General features: G+C 39.7%; 1 protein-coding gene across 22 annotated transcripts in view; it reads left to right on the forward strand.

The window, feature by feature from the left end:
• Positions 1–21,143, forward strand: part of mef2c.L (MADS box transcription enhancer factor 2, polypeptide C (myocyte enhancer factor 2C) L homeolog) — a 187,360-nt gene that overhangs the window by 36,476 nt on the left and 129,741 nt on the right. The window contains 1 exon segment of one of the 22 annotated variants that reach the window (NM_001092414.1): positions 5,985–6,337. The exons of 19 other annotated variants lie outside the window; for them this stretch is intronic. The gene's annotated coding sequence lies outside the window, so the exon portion shown is untranslated. 22 annotated transcript variants of the gene reach the window in all.

Raw genomic sequence — 21,143 nt, forward strand, 5'->3', positions numbered from 1 at the left:
AATTTTTGCCCTGAGCCCATTGAGTTTTAGTAGGGTGATTGGAGTTTTAGGTTTGCATTATTTGAAGGGTAATATATATTTTATATGAATAACAGGGACCACACTAAGACAGTCTTTAAACAAGTCATATACAGGTATAGGATCTATTATCCAGAATGCTTGGGACCAGGTGCTTTTCAGATTAGGGATCTTTCTGTTATTTGGATCTCCATCTCCATCTACTAAAAATTCTTTAAACATTAAAACAATATCCATAGGAGTGTTTTGCCACCAATATGGATCATTGCAGCTTAGTTAGGATCAAATACAAGGTATCATTTATTACAGGGTAAAATGAAATAATTTTATAAAATTAGAATTATTTGTTTAAAATGGAGTCTATGGGAAATGGCCTCCATGGAGCTTTCTGGATAATGGGTTTTCTGATAATGGATCACACATATTTACATCAGTCCAAAGCACTTTGTGCAAAAATGACTGTGGCTTGTCTATAACAGCTTTTGCATACAACAAGCGACTGTAGAATGATGTACAGGTACACCATCTGCAGAAAGATGTTCTTGCAGGTCTTTGGAGGTGATCTTTGGGTTGTCTGTAACCATTCTCACAATCCTCTGCATATGCCGCTCCTGTATTTTTCTTGGCCTGCCAGACCTGGGTTTTACAGCAACTGTGTCTGTGGCCTTCTATTTCCTGATTACATTCCTTACAGTTGAAACTGACAGTATAAGGGTAAGGACACACTGGACGATTTGTCGCCAATGTTTTAAAAAAGTAAATCGCGGCGACAAGACGATCGTCTTTTTTGAACAGACGATTCACAGCGACTATTGGCACAGAGCGATTTGTATCCCATTACTCTGTCCGGTACGTGCTCCACCCAAACCGGAAACGGTTTGTGCTTCCCGCTGTAACCTGGCGTCTTTACGTGCTTGCGTTCTTGCGTCATTGCGTTCGCATTGTAATTTGAATACAATTGCTGCTACTTATCTGTATGTGTGTGCATGTCTAGGAGATTTCAGTGCTTTTCTGAGTACATGCTATTTCTGATAAATCGCTCGGAAAAGGGTCTCAGTGCGTTTTGGAGCTACAGGCGATTCACAAACGCGCTGTGGGCACAGGAGCTGGCGTCTTTCATTTGTTTTTGTTCAGAGACAAAACGAGCGATATGTCGCCGCGATTTGCTTTTTAAAAACGTTGGCGACAAATCGTCCAGTGTGTCCCTACACGCTGTGGGCACAGGAGCTGGCGTCTTTCATTTGTTTTTGTTCAGAGACAAAACGAGCGATATGTCGCCGCGATTTGCTTTTTAAAAACGTTGGCGACAAATCGTCCAGTGTGTACCTACACGCTGTGGGCACAGGAGCTGGCGTCTTTCATTTGTTTTTGTTCAGAGACAAAACGAGCGATATGTCGCCGCGATTTGCTTTTTAAAAGCGTTGGTGACAAATCATCCAGTGTGTCCCTACCCTAAACCTCTGAGATTGCTTTTTCAGCCTTCCACTAAACCATGATATTGAACAATATTTGTTTTCAGGTATTTTGAGAGTTGCTTTGAGGGTGCCATGCTGTCACTCTTCAGAGGAGAGTCAAACAGAAGCACAACTTGCAATTGGCCACCTTACTGTAAATACTATACCTTTTCTCATGATTGGACACACCTGCCTATGAAGTTCAAGGCTTAGGGCTCTTACACATGAGCGTTTTTACCTGCGCTCCCCTGCGTTCCGTTTTTCGGCGTTCAGCCGCAGGGGAGCGAAGGAATAGACGCATTTCATTATATCAAATGGGGCTGTACTCACACAGGCGCATGTAGGCGCCGAACGCAGGTTGAGACGCAACATGCTGCATTTTTCCTGCGTTCGGCGCCTACACGCGCCTGTGTGAGTACAGCCCCATTTGAAATAATGAAATGCGTCTATTCCTGCGCTCCCCTGCGGCTGAACGCCGAAAAACGGAACGCAGGGGAGCGCAGGTAAAAACGCTCATATGTAAGAGCCCTAAATGAGCTAATCCAATTTGGTGTTGCCAGTAATCAATATTGAGCAATAAGATGCATTCAAATTAGCAAAACTACAAGGGTACCCAAAGTTTTCCACAGCCAGTTTTTCACAGTTGATTTAATCTCATACAACTGAAACTGAATACTGCTTCACTTAAAAAAGATTTGTTCAGAAAATATCCCAGTACTCAGATGTTCCTGGGAAATGAAAGACATACCACTGTTATCTTTTTTGTTGAAAGTGTTCCCAAACTTTTTCATATGACTGTATGTATATACATAGGTGTTGTTCAGAATCAGTTGTTTAGATTGCAAACTATTGATCTTAAGAAATATATTTAGTCTTTGCCATCTTGTATTCTGTACTGTATAGAAACAAATACTTACTATATGTATATTCAGTATATAGAGCACCACACAGCAGCATCCTAACCTAGTCATTCTCCCTAACCTCATGCCGTGGGGGTCTGATCACTAAAAGTGACTCAGGAGAAACCAGACCCCAATGCTACAGCTAGTATAGCACACTCCTCCTCTTTTGAAATAATTGTGCCGAATTGTCATTAGGACTTTGCCTGACACAGCAGCACCACCGCAAAACTAAAATTAGCAAAATGTCAGAAATGAAAAGATTGATTCACCCAGACGCAATTATCATTTAAAAGTGCTTGATTGAGGTGCTGCGGTGGGGTGATTTATTCTGCATACCATATACATAATTAAAGTAGTGGAGCGGAGTAATTTATCAATCTTGCTGAGGATGGAGGTGAGCGAGCTGTATATGTTTGTTTTAATAAAGTCTTGGGGCCGCCCCTTACACTTTCTCTGTCTCCAAAAGTTCAAGTGATTGTGTCTCTGGTTTGCACTGGGGGACATTGGGAAGGAAGAGGGGTAGACTGGTGGCGAACAGAGCATGTGCAAGGACTAATATATTGTGTGACTGTGGGGGGGGGGGGGGAGAATCCCATATCCAGATCTTGTAAGACTGAATACTAACTGACAGAATGCTACCTACAGTGGGACTTTAATATATATATCTATATATATATATATATCTATATATATATATATATATATATATCTATATATATATATATATATATATATATATATATATATATATATATATATATATATATATATATATATGCAAATGCCCCTGATGATGTTGTTCTACTGCAACTCCCACACTCCCAGGAGGTATAGAATTAGGACCACAAGGTGTCAATATCCAGTATAGAGGAAATGTAAACAAAAGACACATAGGTACATGCAGGATTTATCACATTATCATAAACATGTACCATATATACACACAAAGCTGAATAATGGGCCCAGAATTGTAGCATGTCTTACAGCATGTGTGCCTATGTGCTCTTGTATAGAAGCAGTGCTGCACTTTGCACAGTCAGTGGCATAGCTATAAGTTAGTGGATCCCATAGCACTATATTTGGAGTCAATTCCTCACCAGTCCCTCGAGTAATTTCAGGGTTTGCTTCCTCTATAGTTACACTCCAGCATGCTGCACACAACACCCTAAATAAGGCATGTCCAAAGTCAGGCCCGCGGGCCAATTGTGGCCGTTTCAAATTTACACTGGCCCACAGCCTCCATCATGAAATTAATAATAATGTGGCCCCCCAGCACAGTGCAATCAGGAATCGCATAGCTGTAGCAGTAATATTTGGGCACATTAGTGAAATGATCTGCCACTTGGTCTATACTGCTGCCTGTGTGCTGAAGGTGTTAGCAATAGACACTACTGGCACGTAGTGATGTGCCGCTCTCCCATATTTCTTTAGGGCTGAAGTTGTCAATAGACATACTGACGTGCCCCTACAGTAAACTAAAGAAGTATGCCAGAGCGGCACATCACCAGGCCCAGATTTTGTGGCGCCACAAGGCCACTGGGTCCTAGTGCCGGCACCTGGACTCGCACCGCCCCTGCGCGCGAGCATTCACATGTGTCGGAGCACTGAGGATGATATGCACAGGAGTATGCATCCCCAGTGCTCCCTTGCATTGCGGCTGTGCAGCATGCCGCCCCTAAAATAGTGCCGCCCTAGGCCTGGGTATTGTTGCCACCCGACCCGTATTTCGGTAAAACACCTGCCAAGGCTGGTAATACAAATTTACAGGCAACGTAGCTGCCCGTAAATTTGTAATACCCTTAACAAGACCCCTTGGCCCACCCCCAATCCTCTGGAAACTTAACTTTTGTGCTTGTCCTGGCGATCTTTGCAACGTGGCCCGCCCCTTTTACATCACAGCCCGCCCCCACCAGCCGGTAAAAGTTTTAGCAAAAGGTGGCAACCCTAGGCCTGGGCCTTTGTGGCCTCACCACAAATCCGGGCCTGGGCATCACTACGTGCCAGTAGTGTCTATTACTAACACCTTCAGCACACAGGCAGCAGTATAGACCAAGTGGCAGATCATTTCACTAATGACTAATTTGTCAAAATATTACTGCTACGGATATGCGATTCCTTGTTTAAAGGAAAAGGAAACCTAGTCGGCGCAAAAACCCTCCCCCCCTCCCGTGTGTTGCACACCCTCTCTCCTCCCCCCTGGCCTACCTGTATCGCTGGGCAAATGCCCCTAACTTGTAACTTACCCTTCTGCGCAGGTCCAGTCTACGGAGTTCACCGACGCCATCTTCTTCCAAGCAATCTTCTTCCTGCTTTGACCGGCGCATGCGCAGTAGGAGCATTTCGCCGGTACGATCTACTGCGCATGCGCCAAAAGTCACGAAGTGAAATTGGAAAACTTCGTGACTTTTGGCGCATGCGCAGTAGATCCGTACCGGCGAAATGCTCCTACTGCGCATGCGCCAAAACACCGGTCAAAGCAGGAAGAAGATCGCGTGGAAGAAGATGGTGCCTGTGAACTCCGTGGACTGGACCTACGTAGAAGGGTAAGTAACAAGTTAGGGGCATTTGCCCAGCGGGACAGGTAGGCCAGGGGGGAGGAGGGAGAGTGGGCAACACACGGGAGGGGGGGAGGGTTTTTGCGCCAACTAGGTTTCCTTCTCCTTTAAATGAGGCGCGGAGAATAGGTGCAAACACACTCCCCTTCTCCATTCCTAAACGCTGTGTACGTGTCCATCTCCAGGAGTGAATGATCCTGATCGCAAGTTAGCTACTTCAGAATGGATGTCATGCTGAATGGTCGGCCCTCACACATTTTCACCTCACCAAATCTGGCCCTCGTTGCAAAAAGTTTGGACACCCCTGCCCTAAAGGTAAGGTAGCCCACAAGGTTCCCCCTGCAAGATGCACCCAAAGGTGATGTCTCAGTGAGGGGCATGCCCCGTGTTAATGCCTCCTCTTACAGGGCAGGAACATCAAGTGCTCAAATCTTTGCAACTCTACAATTGGAGGCAGAATTAGGTTGGGATGCTGGAAAGGAATAATGCATGGCCATGTGTGCCAACATTTTGCACTTCTTTGATAAATGAGCACTATTTACTACAGATCAGGGTCAGTTATAGTTGAACTTCAACCTCTCCACCAACAAAGATGCTACCAGAAGTTACAGCAGTTGCCAGTAGACAGGTTAGGTACCCCAGTTCAGTGTGCATGTCTACAACACTTCCCAGCCCTACAAATAACTGGCCTACTGAGTGCAGCAAACAACATGTCACCTGCTGGCTAAAAATGGTGCTGCAGCAGTTATGCACTAATTATACACATTAACACCTCTTGGCTTGTTTGGGTCTGGCTTGGAGGAGGGCTGAAGGGATTTCAGGCACCTGGAGGAGAGCACATAGGAGTGACACTGGAGGGACATGTTAAAAACAGCTATGGAAAGGGGGTCTCCTGGGGATGGGGAAGAGTATGGTACTAGAGAGCAGTTAAAAATAATGAGATATCCAAGAGAGGATAGAGAAAGTGAGGGGAGTGCAGCAGGAGACAGGGGGAGTGAACTACAGAGAGAGAGGGAGGGAGGGGGAGAGAAGACAGGGAGGGGGAGAGGAGCAGAGAGGGAGGTAAGAAAACGACACCTCTCCAGGCACACTCCGTTTTAAATCCACAGCCCTTTCCCTCCGCTACATGTTACAAAGACTCAGCGCTCTGCCTTGTACCATTCGCTCGGCCGTATTTCATTTCCCTCCCGGACACTCTGTGGACTTTCCCTCCTGCCCTCCTCACGCTGCGCCCGGCCATTGGCTGCTGCTGCGATTGGACTGACTTGGGATCCCAGTCGCGTCGCTGCTCCGCGCACAGACAAGTGGAGACATAACGGTGCCAAGGTGCCCAAGTAGAGCAGAGCCTTGTGCCAATGAGACGAGGAGAGCGCACGGACTACTGATACCACAGCAGCACATGTCTCATGTAAGTACAGCACTCTGCAGCTGGGGGACACTTTACTCAGTACCACTATACTTCTTTACAAACAGCAGTCCTCCAGCTCATCTTGAACTACATTCCTCAGCGTTCCCCCAGCTGGTGCCACAGTTCCACAGCAGATGGTGTAGGGAGGTTGTCAGTTACCTATATGTTACTACCTGCACTCAGTGACCTATATGTTACTACCTGCACTGAGTCTGTTACTACCTGCACTCATTCACCTACATGTTACTACCTGCTCTCGGTCAGGCTACAGACATTAGTACTTTCAGCCTGTGCATCAGGGTTAGTCAGTCCCTCACTCCCCGTCTGACACTTATATCAGTCAACTGCCCTAATCTGCTGCTGGGAACTTCAGTTCAGAAATAGTTATAAAAGCCAGAGCTTCTTTTCTACCAGTCCACTGGAATGTGCCAGACAAAAGTAAATGTATAGTGGCATTTAATACGTGCAGAAGGTAATTAAACTGCCCCAATCACCTTCCCCATGAAGTGGACCAGTTTCTGCTGGCATTTGGGTATTCCTGTGTGCCCCTGACCTTGTGCTGCTTTGTATCCACTTTATCATTTTCCAAAGCAGATCAGGTTGCATAACTGTACTGTAACAATAACAGGCACTTCCTACAGGATATGATCCCTACTTGTCATCCCTCAGCCTTCCACTGTAAACATCCACAATGACTCCCATAGAGAAGTGTCGGGTTAATATGGCCATGTCACACGAAGCCCGGACTGTCAGACACTCACATGTATTTCAGAACTGAACTCTGGGACATATTTGGGGATGTTCATTGTCAGGCAAGAGGGCACTTTAAAGCTGGATGCTCAGAAATGCACGGGCATAGTTTACTAAGTTATATTAACCATCAATGTGACATAATAATGGAATTCTGTTATATGCTGTGGATTTGTACACTTGTCAGGCATGCATTCTCTCCAAGGACCCATATTTGCAACATTACAAAAAAACATTTTTGATTAGGAAAAAGTCAGTAGTTGAGGATAGACTGGGGCACGAGACCTTACCATTTCCCATTACATTTGTGCATTCTAACAAAGATTTAGGGTTTCTTTAGAAGGTCCATATTTTACCCTTTGATTTGTATTCTGTTGTTTTATTTGCCAACCCTGACTTCTAAACTGATTACTTGTAAGGATTACTCTGTCTTAACCTTAAAACACCCACATTGTAAATAATATATAACCTTGACAGTGAAACTTTAGTGTGAATGATTTATGCCTCTAGTTCAGACGTTCTGAGTGGCATCTCCTCTCTGCAATGGAGTACAGTTGTAATGTCCTTGGCAGTGAAATGGTTACGTCTATAAACACACACTTGAGCAAGAGAAACTGTTATTATTATCTGTCCTTTTTAAAGCACCAGTTTATTCCCCACTGCTACAATCAGAATAGAGGGCTGTTTATAATACACTGAGTGGCTGAAAAGTTTGTCAGGGCCGTAGGAAACACAGAATCACAGATTAGGTAGACGTGCACATGTCAGGCACAATTCATTTTCACCTGGGCAGAATGGTTCCACGTGTTAGGGGCAGCTATTAGAAAAGGACTGGGTTACCTGTTTCCCCCTTGAAGGTTTTCTAAACTACAACTCCCAGAATCCCCCTGGCAGCCAAAGGCCGCAGGTGGAATGCTGGAACTTGTAGTTCATTAACTTCCGCAGGAAAACAGCTATTGCAAAATGTAAATTCCTTAGTATAATTTAGTATAATAGACAGGAACAGATACATCTCCTGTATCGTTACAGTAGAATGTAACATGATACTGAACATGATAACTCAGATCCATTCAGTCTGCGCAATTTTCTTTTAAATTTTAAATGATTTATTAAACACACCTATGTATCTATAACTTCATATAAATATCCCTTGCACCTTGCCAAACTTATTAGCACACACACATATGTATTAGTATATCTATATATACATATAAAGATCTGCATTGCACTGTAATCAGCTTCATTATAAACATGTGTTCCACATAAAAGAATATAGCCATCTGCCTTATTTCCCAAACACATTTGTGAAAAGCATACTGTACTGTAGATCCACTTTTGGGCCCCTTGTACACCAATCAAACAATTAAATCCAGAGATAATTCCTAATATATATAAGCATGCAAATTTGATTATATTATTTCCTTTTCTTTGACCCACGGCCACCGAATATTCAGTATGACATAAAAAATAAGTAAACGTGTCTTTTAAGATGCAGGGAGAAAACAAATAAGAGAATGAGGGACAAAACTTGGATGTGTGTTTGTAAACTTTTTTGATTTACTTGTTTCCAAGCAGCTGAGATGCAACATTAACCTAGCGTAGAAGGTACCAGTGTGTTGAGCTATTGGTTATTAAACAGCCCTGCTAACTAGCGCAGCTTTCAACCTTAGATTCGATTTCAATATCTCAGGATCTTTGCCTTCATTGCCTTTTTCCCAAAAAAGTACAGTTTTCTGAAAATAATTAGGTAACAAAAAAAGTATTCCAAGAGCCACTAGTCTACTCCATATCCTAAATAAGGTAATGGAATAATTATTATCACTATATTGGTTGATGTCTGTTTTTAATCTTATTTGTCAGGGAAATATTCTGATACTTTGGCCACAACATTTCCAAAGTCATTTAATTTTCCAGCTCCTTTAGGAACATTTGACACAATGGAACAATACTATATGTTTTGCCCATATTTTGTTATATGGGATAAGATTATTTCACATTCACATACTTAGCCTCCTAAAGGCTTACACACAAACACACAGAGCCACAATGGTTCGTTTAATTGTCCGTGGACGTTTCGTTCCGAACTGTTAATTCCATTTGTGCTCTAAGAAGGCTCAGTGTAATCTTCAAGGAAATGGGAGTCAGAGTATTGGATGGAGGTAGATTATAAATATTTAGTGGCTTCAGTCGGGTGCTATCAGTTTTTTTTTTAAAAAAACGGTACTGGCTACAGAGCTGTAGCTATTGGATTTTTACTTGGATCTGTCATCTATGTGAAGTCAAATCAGCTTTGGTGATCCACAAGTAGAGTGAACAGGGGGTAACATGGTGTTACGTGGCAGAATAAAGAGGATTAAGCAGTTCACTTGTCATTGTGATCGGCCAGAGATAAAATCTGATTGTTGCGGTGCATACACTGAACTCTGCTCAGTTATTTGCTTATAGAGAGCCGATCCCCCTTGCTTACTCATGCTTTCATTCAACTCTTGCCAGACAATTAAAAGAGCACTTTTTTTGTGTTGTATTCAAATATTGAAAGACTTCCAACTAAATGATTTCAATCTGTTATATAGGGAAAAGCTATAGTGTTTCATTGATGGAGACCTTTTTTTTTTTTTGGTGTTAAGCATCTTCCCTTATAAAACAGAGAGAGAGGGCGAGCGAATTCTTTTTAGGCTTCAACTTATTTTTGTAAAACCACAAGTAATTGCGGAGCCCGACCGTTATAATTACAGCTTTTTGTTTTAAAGTCCATATGGATGGTTTCATTCAGTGTTTGCTATATAATTCCGGGAATCTGATTTCTGCTGGTCCGGAGACTGAAATAATAAGAAACATACGCAAGAGTGAGAATATTATTACATATTATTATTTTTAACCCTTCTATAATGAATGTTTGTGATTGGACTAATGTATATAGTTGGGTGGCAGGTCCCTGGAGTGATGTATATGTAAAGCTGCCACTCTGGAAGGGCTTAAAATAATAATGTGCCTGTCATTGTAAAAGAGAAATTGTTAAATGATTGACGGCATATGTTTATTATTATCTTTTATTTATATAGAGTGTTATAGAGTTTATTTGCCATCTATATCAGGCCCTGCCGCAGTGGAGCTTACAATCAAAGTTCCTTATAACGTACACACACTCAGTTTGATCAAGGGTCAATTAACTTTATGGTTTTTCATATCATTGGTGGCCCTTATATAAGGGTGAAGTAGACTTTACTCCTTCTGTTCTTTCCTAGAGTCTTCCTCTTTATTTACTTTAAAAGGAAATCTTGATAAGATAGCTTTAGCACTCCCCCTCTTGTAAAGACTGTTGAGGTTTAGAGCTGGGACATTCTGGAAGCTTATTTTTATGAAAATTATTCCACTTTAAATTTCCCATAGTAGAGTTCAGGTGTTTGACCAAAGAGAGCAGAGGAAAAACTGCCGTCTCTCTTCTAGTGCATGACAACAGCACAGTCCATGGCATATAAGTGTGCCATAATATAAATGTGTATATCACACTATTGCTGCCATTTCAGTTCCAAGTTTAGCAGAAGGAAACCTAATTTCACTTTAATTGTTTTTTCCCTTGGATTTTAATTTTGTTTCTCTTTTTATTCCGTTACTTTAACACCAGTGATGCCTCCTAGTGTTGGTCACAATGAGTCACCGAGTGACTAAAGACACACACACACACTTATTTATTCTATTATTTGGCTGTTGTTGTGTAGTGCGCGGACCACTGTCAAGGCTACCACTTCATTGATAAACATTAGGAAGAATGATTTGAAGTTGTATTGGGGCTTTGCATTGTGGATGAAAGTTGATGAAAGAAAGAAGAGCCCTGACATCTTGAGCAGTGCTTATGTTCATGACAGATTAGAAAAGAAAACGTGCAGCTTATTCGGTAATGGGTAGCCTATTTTTGTGGGGGGATGGGGGGGGGGCTTTGTAATATTTTTACACTGTGCTAATGAGTTTCTACAGAACTGTATCTTGTTAGTTTGAAAGCCAAGCTACCATTCATCGGGACTGTCAGTAAAAGTGATATCCTTTATGTGCCATTTAATTCCCATAGGCATTACAGATGTACTCATAAATATATGTATACTAATATTCCTGTTGCCAGACACAGTGAGCGTCACTTGAAACTGAAAAGAGCTATACTGTGCAAATAAATAAATAAATACATGGCAGTTGTGAAAACATGAGAAGGCGCTCCTTGCTCAGATGTATCGAGAGTTTTTGATAGGTAGATTCACATTTGGTTTAGGATGGGATATCACGCGTTGTGTTGCTCAGGCAGAGTATTTATCATATTATTAAGTTGAAGAATCAGATTTAGCATTTTGCACATTGAACATTATTTGCTAAATATTTTTCTTTTGCCTTAAAGTGGTGTCAGCATTCGGTTCTTTTAAAAATGTGAATGTAAAAAAGGGAAGTTCTGATTTCCTAAATAATTCTGCAAAACAGCCTTATGTATCATTCCTGTTCTGATCTGGCAGTATATATATATATATATATATATATATATATATATATATATATATATATATATATTTATTTATATTTATATATATGCTCACACTCTGATCATGTTGTATAATGCTAATTGTTCTATCACTCTGTTGTCCTGCAACTTCTTTTCTTCTGCCCTTGGATCATTTTCAATTCTCCTATTCTCAACTATTATTATTATCCTTTACTTATAAAGTGAGATATACGCATGCGATAGTTCATTCTGTATAACTCTTGCTGCTGTGATCTAGCTTTTTAAAGTGAAAAATCTATGCATATGTAAGGTTTGTATTTATTTTATTTTTCTATCTATGTCCTGTGAAGCATATTGGCAGTATTCAGCACAGGGGAGCATATTTGTTTTTATTTATATAAGCTGAAGCAAACATAATAGTTGGTTTTATGATTTATGAAATGCCCATCCACAGGCTGCGCAGTGACCACATTGTCATGAAATATGGTAGAAAGGCTGCTTGGAGTTACGTAAATATCTCTCATACTTGTATTGCACAGGGACAAAGCCAAAAAGATTATGTCTTGTTTTCTAAATCCATAATTAATCAGTATAATGTAACGCAGGCTGCCGACCCCACTGTGTTCTTGTTCTTTATATTAGTACGTCTCAGAGCTGTATAACCTTTGGCTACATCTCACACATTGTTATTGTTGTACAACACTGGCTGCCTCTCTTTTACGCTTATTAAAGGATAACTGTTGCAACAAAGTTTTTTTTATGTAGATGTAACCTTGTAGGAACCTAGGGGCCAACACATGTTTGTGCTTTTATAGTATAAATATTGTACTCTTAAAGCATAGGCTGTGCACCACTGAGAAACTTTTTTAGAAACTGCTTTTGCTCTATGCTGTTGTCTAGCTTTTGGGCACTGTCCTTACTGTATACCAGTGGCCAAGTCTTGCAATCTGCTATTACTGAGTTCTATTGCTGAGCTGCTGCCCAACATTATTCCTGCTGTTTACCATTCAATGTGCTTGCTGTATATCATTTTCAGATTCTGCATAATGCTATAAAGCATACCCAGTTTTAGAACACTTACAGTTGCAAAACTTGCCCCCAGGTCTCCTGAACATAATTGTGAAGTTTAAGCATACAGGTCTACTCAATACCATTGCTAAGCTTTGCTCACTGCTTCTGCTATATACCTCAACTGTTTTATGTGTATAACTATTTAGCTTTTATATTCTGAATTATTTCATACTTTTGCCAATAATTATGTATGATATTGCCAAACTTTAGCACTCTGAAATAATTAGATTTATTGCCAGCCGTTACCACTGTGTTCTTGAATATACGGTGTTCTTTTGCACACTGCTCCTAATTAAAACACTGCTATTGCCTAACTGTAACACACTGCACTATGTGGCATGTCACTATGTCACTAGCCTTGGCATAATGCCCTTATGTATAGTAGTGTCGTTCAGCTTTGTGAAATCTTTCTTGTTCCCACCTTTAGCCAACTCTTGGCCAAAGCTCCTACAGCTTTCACATTCATTCATCTATAGCACTACCCAGCTTCATGCTGTTCCTTGATATCACTGTTCACCTCTTGGGTCCTGTTTAGTGGATATCATATACATATTTTTTTGCTCTAATGTTTACATATAGTTTTAGTCTATTATAATATTGTTTTTTTTTGTTACATTTTCTTTGCATTTCAGTGGTCATTGAAAGTTCCCTAACAAAATACTAGATTATAGTTGTAATGTGCCCCACAATCAAAATAAAGAATAATTATCCCAGTGTTGATACATTTTCTACATGCACATTATTGCCCCATTACTCTTTTTGGTTTTGATTGGGCCAACCTGTGTGTGCATATAATGCAACCTTGACTTGGCCATTAATGTTTAAACATTGTGCTCTTTGATGTTTAGGCCACCTAACCATTGGGTGGGATAAAGGGAAGAAAACAATGAATTAATTATTATAGCTTTATAAATAGTAGAAAAGTGTCAGCACCTACCAGCCACAGCTCTCATCCGTCATTCGAAGGAAACGTGAGTTTATAGCTCATTGTGAAATTGGTTTGAGGTGACTTTCCAAAGTGAACAGAGGAGGAATTCTTGCTGAAACAGGACTTCGTAAATCCATTTACCCTCTGGTTCCCCATCAGATGTGCCAGTCATTTGTTCAGCATAGGAATGATCCTGATGGTTACCTTTTAAATGAGTTTTTAATAAACATGATCATCAATGACTCCAACTTTCTGACCGTTAAAGGAGTCAGAACTGCTCAAATATGTTTTTCAGAAATAGTTATGCAACATCATTTTCCCTCTGGCTCATTTTATCATTTATTATTAAACTAATCTGTTTAGAGCAGGAGCAATCGTGCGACAAGACGTACACATATGCCAGTGTAAAGGCAATGTTTACTGGAATTCTTCATATGGTTCAAATACATTGGTGATTTATTCTATTTAGTTAGAATGTGCATGACCTCATTGTATGCTCCGTGGGACTGGCTGGATACTAAACAGGCTAATTGTGTGCTGGTCTTAAGGTGACTAGCAACATAGATTTTTATAATTTGCTAAATGCTAATAATATCTATATTTATATGGCAGGGTATTGCAGGTCAAGTTACATTGCATTCACGTCTAGTTGGTGCTGGTCAGCTAGGGCAGGAAGGGCATTTGGATTTGCTGTTTGGGTGAAGCAACATACAGATACAACTATAAAGGGCATATTATATTGGGTGACAATTGTTAGTTATTTGTTAATATACAGAAGGGAAGTCTCTTACTGTTATTGAATTTCAGCTTCCTGCACCCCAAGTCACCAACAGCATATCTACACTGTATACAGTACTTTGTCAACAGAAGGACGGGCCTCAAATTCCGCATTTATGTTTTATATTGGTTATTTGTATTGGTTATTGCCTGCACCTTCGCAGATAGGATTTTCAGTTTTCCTGTATTGCCCAAGGCTTTTTCTGTAAATCTATTCATTCTTTTATTAGAAAACAGTTTCCTAATCAAGTCGATGTGGGCGTTGGTCAAGCAATGATAGCGGAATATCTCTTCCTGTTTTTGTGCCAGTGTTTTTATTCATTTCCAATGGGTCAGAGGCACCAAAAATGGTTCTTTGGAAGTCGAAACAGGACTAATATTTCTTCCCAATATAATTATGTACCACTTTATTGCAAGTGAACAGAAAATTCTATGAAAAATCAAGGACGTGTTTTAAACTTTAGAGTGATAGGATTTCAGGCATTTACTGCGAGATGAGTCCTGGCATTTGTCCATTTAAAGCCTCCAGTCTGTCCAGTGTGTCAGAACATTCTCTGCCAGCAAGAGCCTCTGATTATCTTGCTTTCAAATGTCACCAGATCCCTAGGAGGAAAAGCTCTTGAAGACTTTACATTCCCTCGTCACAGTTACAAATGTAGCGGAAATACATTTTAAAGACCTATCTGAATTGTACTGTATTGAATTGAATAACCTAAGTCATCTTTTCTAACCTTCGAAAAAGATGTAAAATTTGGGCCAACCTAAAATGAAAAGAATCATAAAAATCATTGTACAAGAGAGCCAGATCCTGTTATATGTTACTGAAAAAAAGACTCCGTTCTGCATACCATTATTTTTTTTTCATCCGACAAATCTGTCAAAAATAATAAAAATAATATTACGTCGGTTTGATGATGAAAAATTATAAATTGTAATCAAAAGTAGCAAAATATTACACTGACTTTCTCAGTAAATGTACCTGTGATCTTGTAAAGACGTACAGAATTTGATTGCATGACAAAATATATTTGATTCTGGCAGTATTGATTTCACTTTCAGAATTAGGCAAATAACAAACTGTATTGACGTTTGCTATGCCTTCTAAACAATTTTGAAATATGTATCAGTACTCTAGTAGCCAAGCTTTTAAAGGTTACTGAACTATCCCTTGAGATCTCCAATTTGCCTGTACAAACCCAAGGTCACCATCAGATAATCTCAAGGGTGGGCGTCTGGGCTGCTCTTGTACAAGTCAGAGGTGAGCGGCGTAACTACACATCCACTTGTCAGTGATCAATTACATGAAGACACATAGCCCAAAGCTTGCAGAATCAGTATTTTTTGGAGCTGCCTGGAAGACAGAAGAAATAAAAATGCTTATAATAATGTGTAGCACATTTTTCTAAGCATTCGCATCACTAACACATTCGGCAGTCTGCTTTCAATTAAAGCGTTTATTTGTCATGTTTGTCTAAGAATGTTGTTGCCTTGTAGGGGGAAATACAAATCTGTATTTATTAGAATTGAGAAAATACACCCCACCCCCCAGACATTGGGATTAGTGAGTGCGAAATGCATTGCTTTCATCCCTACATAATGTAAAACATGTTTAAGTAGATCCATTTGATTCCATATTTGACCAGATTATCGTCTGAGAGATTTGTGGATTTACAGCATTTTACAGAGTTTTTGGTTCTGTTCTGGCCACGTGAATATATTTTTTACGGAGTGCCGCGAGTTTCCAAATGAAGCTGCATGATCATCTGGGTGTGCCTGGCCCCTTAAATGAATCAGTTCGAACACTCAACATAGGCTGACCAGCCAAAAAGTAAGCTGAGACAATTTATGACCCAATTTGGCACTTGTATCAGATGATCTGAAATGTACAGGAGGTTCTGCTGAGTGATCCGACAGATCTGCTACAATCAGCAGTCTTCATTGATATCCTCCCAAAAGTCCAGTGGAGCTTTTAGTTAGATATCACCCACTTCATCTCTTGATGACTAGCCAAGCCATAGCCAATATGTGACACTAGTCCTGTCAGCTTAAGGAGCAGTAACCTGGGAGCGGTCTTTACAGGTGCTTCCTCTCCACCCCCTTCCTGCCACCATAAATCTCTGCTTTGCACTTGTAATTCCGATAATTGTAATCCCTAATAAGGGCGGTAATGTAATACAAGTCAACAAGTTTACACCAGTTCTACTAACCCCCTGTTGCCAACCAAAGTTTGCTTTCAAACAAGTGATTACGAATCGCTACTTTTCAATTGGTTGTTATGGGTTACTAAACGTGTTTAAATTTTGCAGCTTTTATTGCATTATGTACATAATATGTACATATGTAGGCCCAAACTGACCCGCAGCATTATAGCACAACTATAGTAACTTGTAGCTCAATCAATCAGTAGGTGATAAGGACATCACTTCAATTTCCATTTCTGATAAATGGCCTGTGCCTTCTGTATTTGATGAACATGCTCAAGCTCCACTAAATAATTTAGGGTTTGGAAAACCTTTAGCGTAATCCCCCCCATAGTAATGCAAGGAACTAATATGGTTTGTGTTTCTGTTAAAGGAACAGTAACATCAAAGGTGAAAGTGTTTTAAAATAATACAAATATAATGCAGTGTTGCCCTGCACTGGTAAAACTGCCGTGTTTGCTTCAGAAACACTACTATTGTTTAAATGAATAAGCTGCTGTGTAGTCACGGGGGCAGCCATTCAAAGGAGAAAAGGTTCAAGTTACACAGCAGATAGCAGATAAGCTATGTAGCACATAATGGTGTTATCTGTTATCCACTATTTATCTGTTTTCTGCTATCCACTATTTAACCATTGCTACACAGCAGCTTGTTTATATGAACTGTAGTAGTGTTTCTGAAGCAAACACACATGTTTTACCAGTGCAGGGCAACAGTACATGATATTTTCATTACTTTAAAACACTTTCATTTTTGATGTTACTGTTTCTTTAAACCTACCACAAACTTAGTAATATGGGGCCCAGTGTTGGAGTTCACAGGGTTGCCACTTGTCCAGTTTTGACCACGACAGACCGTTATTTTGAAGGGCTTCCCGGTTTTCCAAATAAGGAAAACCGGGAAGGATTCCCCATGATAGACATGGCGATCAGGCAATCGCTGATCACCACATCATAGCCCCACCCCTCAATAGCACGGTCCCGCCCCTATACATCACTGCCCCCACCACATCATGGCCTAGCCCCCTGCCTGGTCTACACTGGGGGCAAAGGTGGCAACCCTAAGCTCACTATATATTTACTGCTTAGCATGGTGAATAAGTAGGAACGGCAAGCAGTGCTGGGTTCTAAAGACTACAAGTGTGTACCCCTCTTCAAGCTTGCATCTCTGCTTTCCTACATTGGCCCTAGAAGATGTAGTTCAACAAAGGTTTTAGTATCCATAGGCCTGCATTTCTAGCAATTATAAGAATAATAGTACTTATTTTGAAGGGTTAAATTGCCAGCAGTGCTGAATATATGTATCTGTTTTATTGTGTTTCATCATGCTATGTACATACGTTTTCAGTTCACCTGCTTTTGGTCCCAGGTTCAGCCTCCTGTGACCCCGGGCAACTTTATCTTCTGAAAATATTTCTGAGGTTGGATTTACTGTGCATAAAAACCCTGGAAACCTGGCATACATTGAATGCATATTGTCTATGCAGTTAAATAAAGAAAATACATTTATTTTGCTCATACCCAACTTGACAAGTTTTCCTGCAGTTCTACCTTTTCTGTATTCTGCAGATTATTGGCATATGACTTTCTCTTATGCACAGCCCTTGGGTGGAACGCAGCAATGTAGTCATGTCTGTCACAGCTGGGCCCAGCCCATAGGCACTGTACACAAGAAAGCCCCATCCCCTGCTCTGTCTAACTCTCTGGAGAACACAGAGAAGACTGAGCTGCAGGCAAAAGTGTCAGGACTATGGAGAACTAAATAAAGTTAAAAAAAGGAAATAACCTAGGCATAAGCTAATTTTAATAAAGCTTAGAATTGTCAGTATCCCTTTAATTAGGTTGATTTTCTGTGAAATCATGACACTGTCAGACTCAATTCTCACATGAATAGTTTTTTTTTTTAACCAAAAACATCACATAATATGAACATTGGTATGTAAATAGATAAAAGTCCTATAATTATTCTTATTACTGTGTCAATCTAATGTGTGTGGCCCTTAATGTTACATTGGCCCCTGCCAGTGAGCAGGAACACAAATAGAAGTTTGCTTGCTTTTGTCAGTCATACTGGAAGCAGAGGTTGTTCAGATAAAAATTCTGCACATTTAATGAATTCTAGGTGGGCCTTAAAGGCTCAAACATTGGGTGAGAAGAACATTCTTAAGATAGGAAATTGAAAGCGAGAAAGGTTTCAAAAGTGACAGTTCTCCTGGGATGAATCGAGCAGAAAGGAGGCAATTGTTGCAGAGAGTATGGAACGAGGAGAGGCCTAGCTTGCCATCTAAGGTGTAGAAGGGGCAGAAAAAAATAAATTCTAGAAGAACAGAGAAAAATGTAGAGATAATTTGGCGTGCAATGGGAAGGTATTGATGGGGTTTCAGACTGATGGAGGAAAAGATAAGACCCAAACAACTGTGAGATATATGTAGCAGCAGCATCTCTAATAGGTTGCAAGGCATGGAGCATGGTAGGAAGATAATGAGGATATCTGTGAAAATCTTGGCTACTGAGTGACAGCTCAGTGGATAAAAATTTCACTTTTATTGTATTGTTTCGTACCACGTTTGCTGATGTGTATGTGTGTGTGTTTTCTTCATACTCAACCGTGCCAATCTCAAATGTAAAATCTAAAGTCAAAAATAAGGATATAAAAAAACAAACAAAATCAATTCCCTTTAGTAATGTTGTATGTTGATTTTTATTTTATACATATACATATTTTAGCTAAGATAAAAGGAATGCAAAACTCAGACTTAACAAAGATACTTGCACTCACACACGGTCCCTACAAACCAATCCGTATAATCGAACCTGGTGTATTCATAGTATCCAGTGTCTTGTATATTGCTCAGTGCTTAAAAGGAAGAGGGTGGTTATTTTAATAATTATTTTTATTGTATCTGTGTGAAAAATCAGCAATTGTATCTTTCCAACATTTTAAAAATGAAAACCAGTTTAACGACAAGGAAACTTTAAATTGACTATATTTCTTACTTTATATTACTTCTACTGTTTTGTATTTATTTTTAACCCATGAATGGCATATCTTTTACATTATTACGTGGCTGAGGATGCTGGGAGATATGGTTCATGCTGAAAGTTCCTGATTTAGTGCTCACAAAACACTAGTGTTTGGGAATCACCATCAGTTAATGCATGATACTGTACATTCCATGGCAAGGGGTCCTGGTTTATTTTGTGGGCAGTTTATGAATATTTTCCCTTTGATGGTCCCGGTAACCTCATGTGCATACCTTACAGTCATAATTACGTGCAAATTGGGTGCAGCTAGAGGATCGCCCGTGTGATTCAGAAATTCCATTCGGTGGAGAAATGAAAGGCAAGTGTCCACTTTTACATTTGGCTGACATTTCAACATACTGACTGTCCAAGTGCTCTAAGCTCGACAGGAAAATCCACAATGTTAGAAAGATTCAGTGTAAAACAATATACCTATACAAACCATAAAATGCATATAAATAAATATATATATATATATATATATATATATATATATATATATATATATATATACAGGTATGGGACCTGTTATCCAGAATGCTCGGGACCTGGGGTTTCTGGATAATGGATCTTTCCGTAATTTGGGTCTTCATGCCTTACGTCTACTAACAATAAACAAACTAAACATTAAATAAATCCAATAGGCTGGTTTTACTTCCAATAAGGATTAATTATATCTTAGTTGGGATCAAGTACAAGCTACTGTTTTATTATTACAGAGAAAAAGGAAATCATTTTTAAAAATTTGGATTATTTGGATAAAATTGAGTCTATGGGAGACAACCATTCAGTAATTCGGAGCTTTCTGGATATCGGGTTTCCGGATAAGGGAACCTATACCTGTACATACATATATATTAGGACAAAATAAGTGCAAATAAGTGAGTTATTGAAAAAAAAAACCCTGCTGTTCTTCCTCCCACACACAGGTATGGGATCTCTTATAAGGAAATCAGTTACCAAGAAAGCTCCAAATTACAGGAAGGTCATTATCTCATGAAGTTCATTTTAAGCAAATAATTCTGAATTTTTTTTATGATTTCCCTTTTTCTAAAACAGTAACTTGTGTTGATGGTAACAAAACTGGCATACATTCATATTGACATCAAATCAGTCCTATTGGATTTGTTTATTTTTTACATGTATAGTTAAATATTCATAAAAAACTTCACATGATGGAGGAATTTTTCTCACCAGTGCAGCCCGGAAGTATATATGTTTGAAAGGTAGAAGGAAATATGACTGATATGATTTATAGAGTGGTTCTCAAACATATTCAGTATAAAGTGACACTTGGATTAAAACACATCAGTTATTTCAGCATTGTTGCACAGATTTACTTAAGTTCAATATTTTTTCATCATGCAAAGTCCAATCAAAATGGTCATTTTTTAATTTTAGTGGATTTGGTGCAATTACATTTTTTTTTTTGTTTCAAGCTATTATCTCTTGTTTGATTTAAAAATGTGTTTTCATTTTGCTAATAATTTAGTGGATGGAGCCAAAGTGTTGATAAAAATTATTATCTTACCAGTTGAAATTTCTATGAACATTTTTAGAAAACTTCCACTTG

Source organism: Xenopus laevis, chromosome 1L, assembly GCF_017654675.1.
Source record: "Xenopus laevis strain J_2021 chromosome 1L, Xenopus_laevis_v10.1, whole genome shotgun sequence".
Classification (NCBI taxonomy): domain Eukaryota; kingdom Metazoa; phylum Chordata; class Amphibia; order Anura; family Pipidae; genus Xenopus; species Xenopus laevis.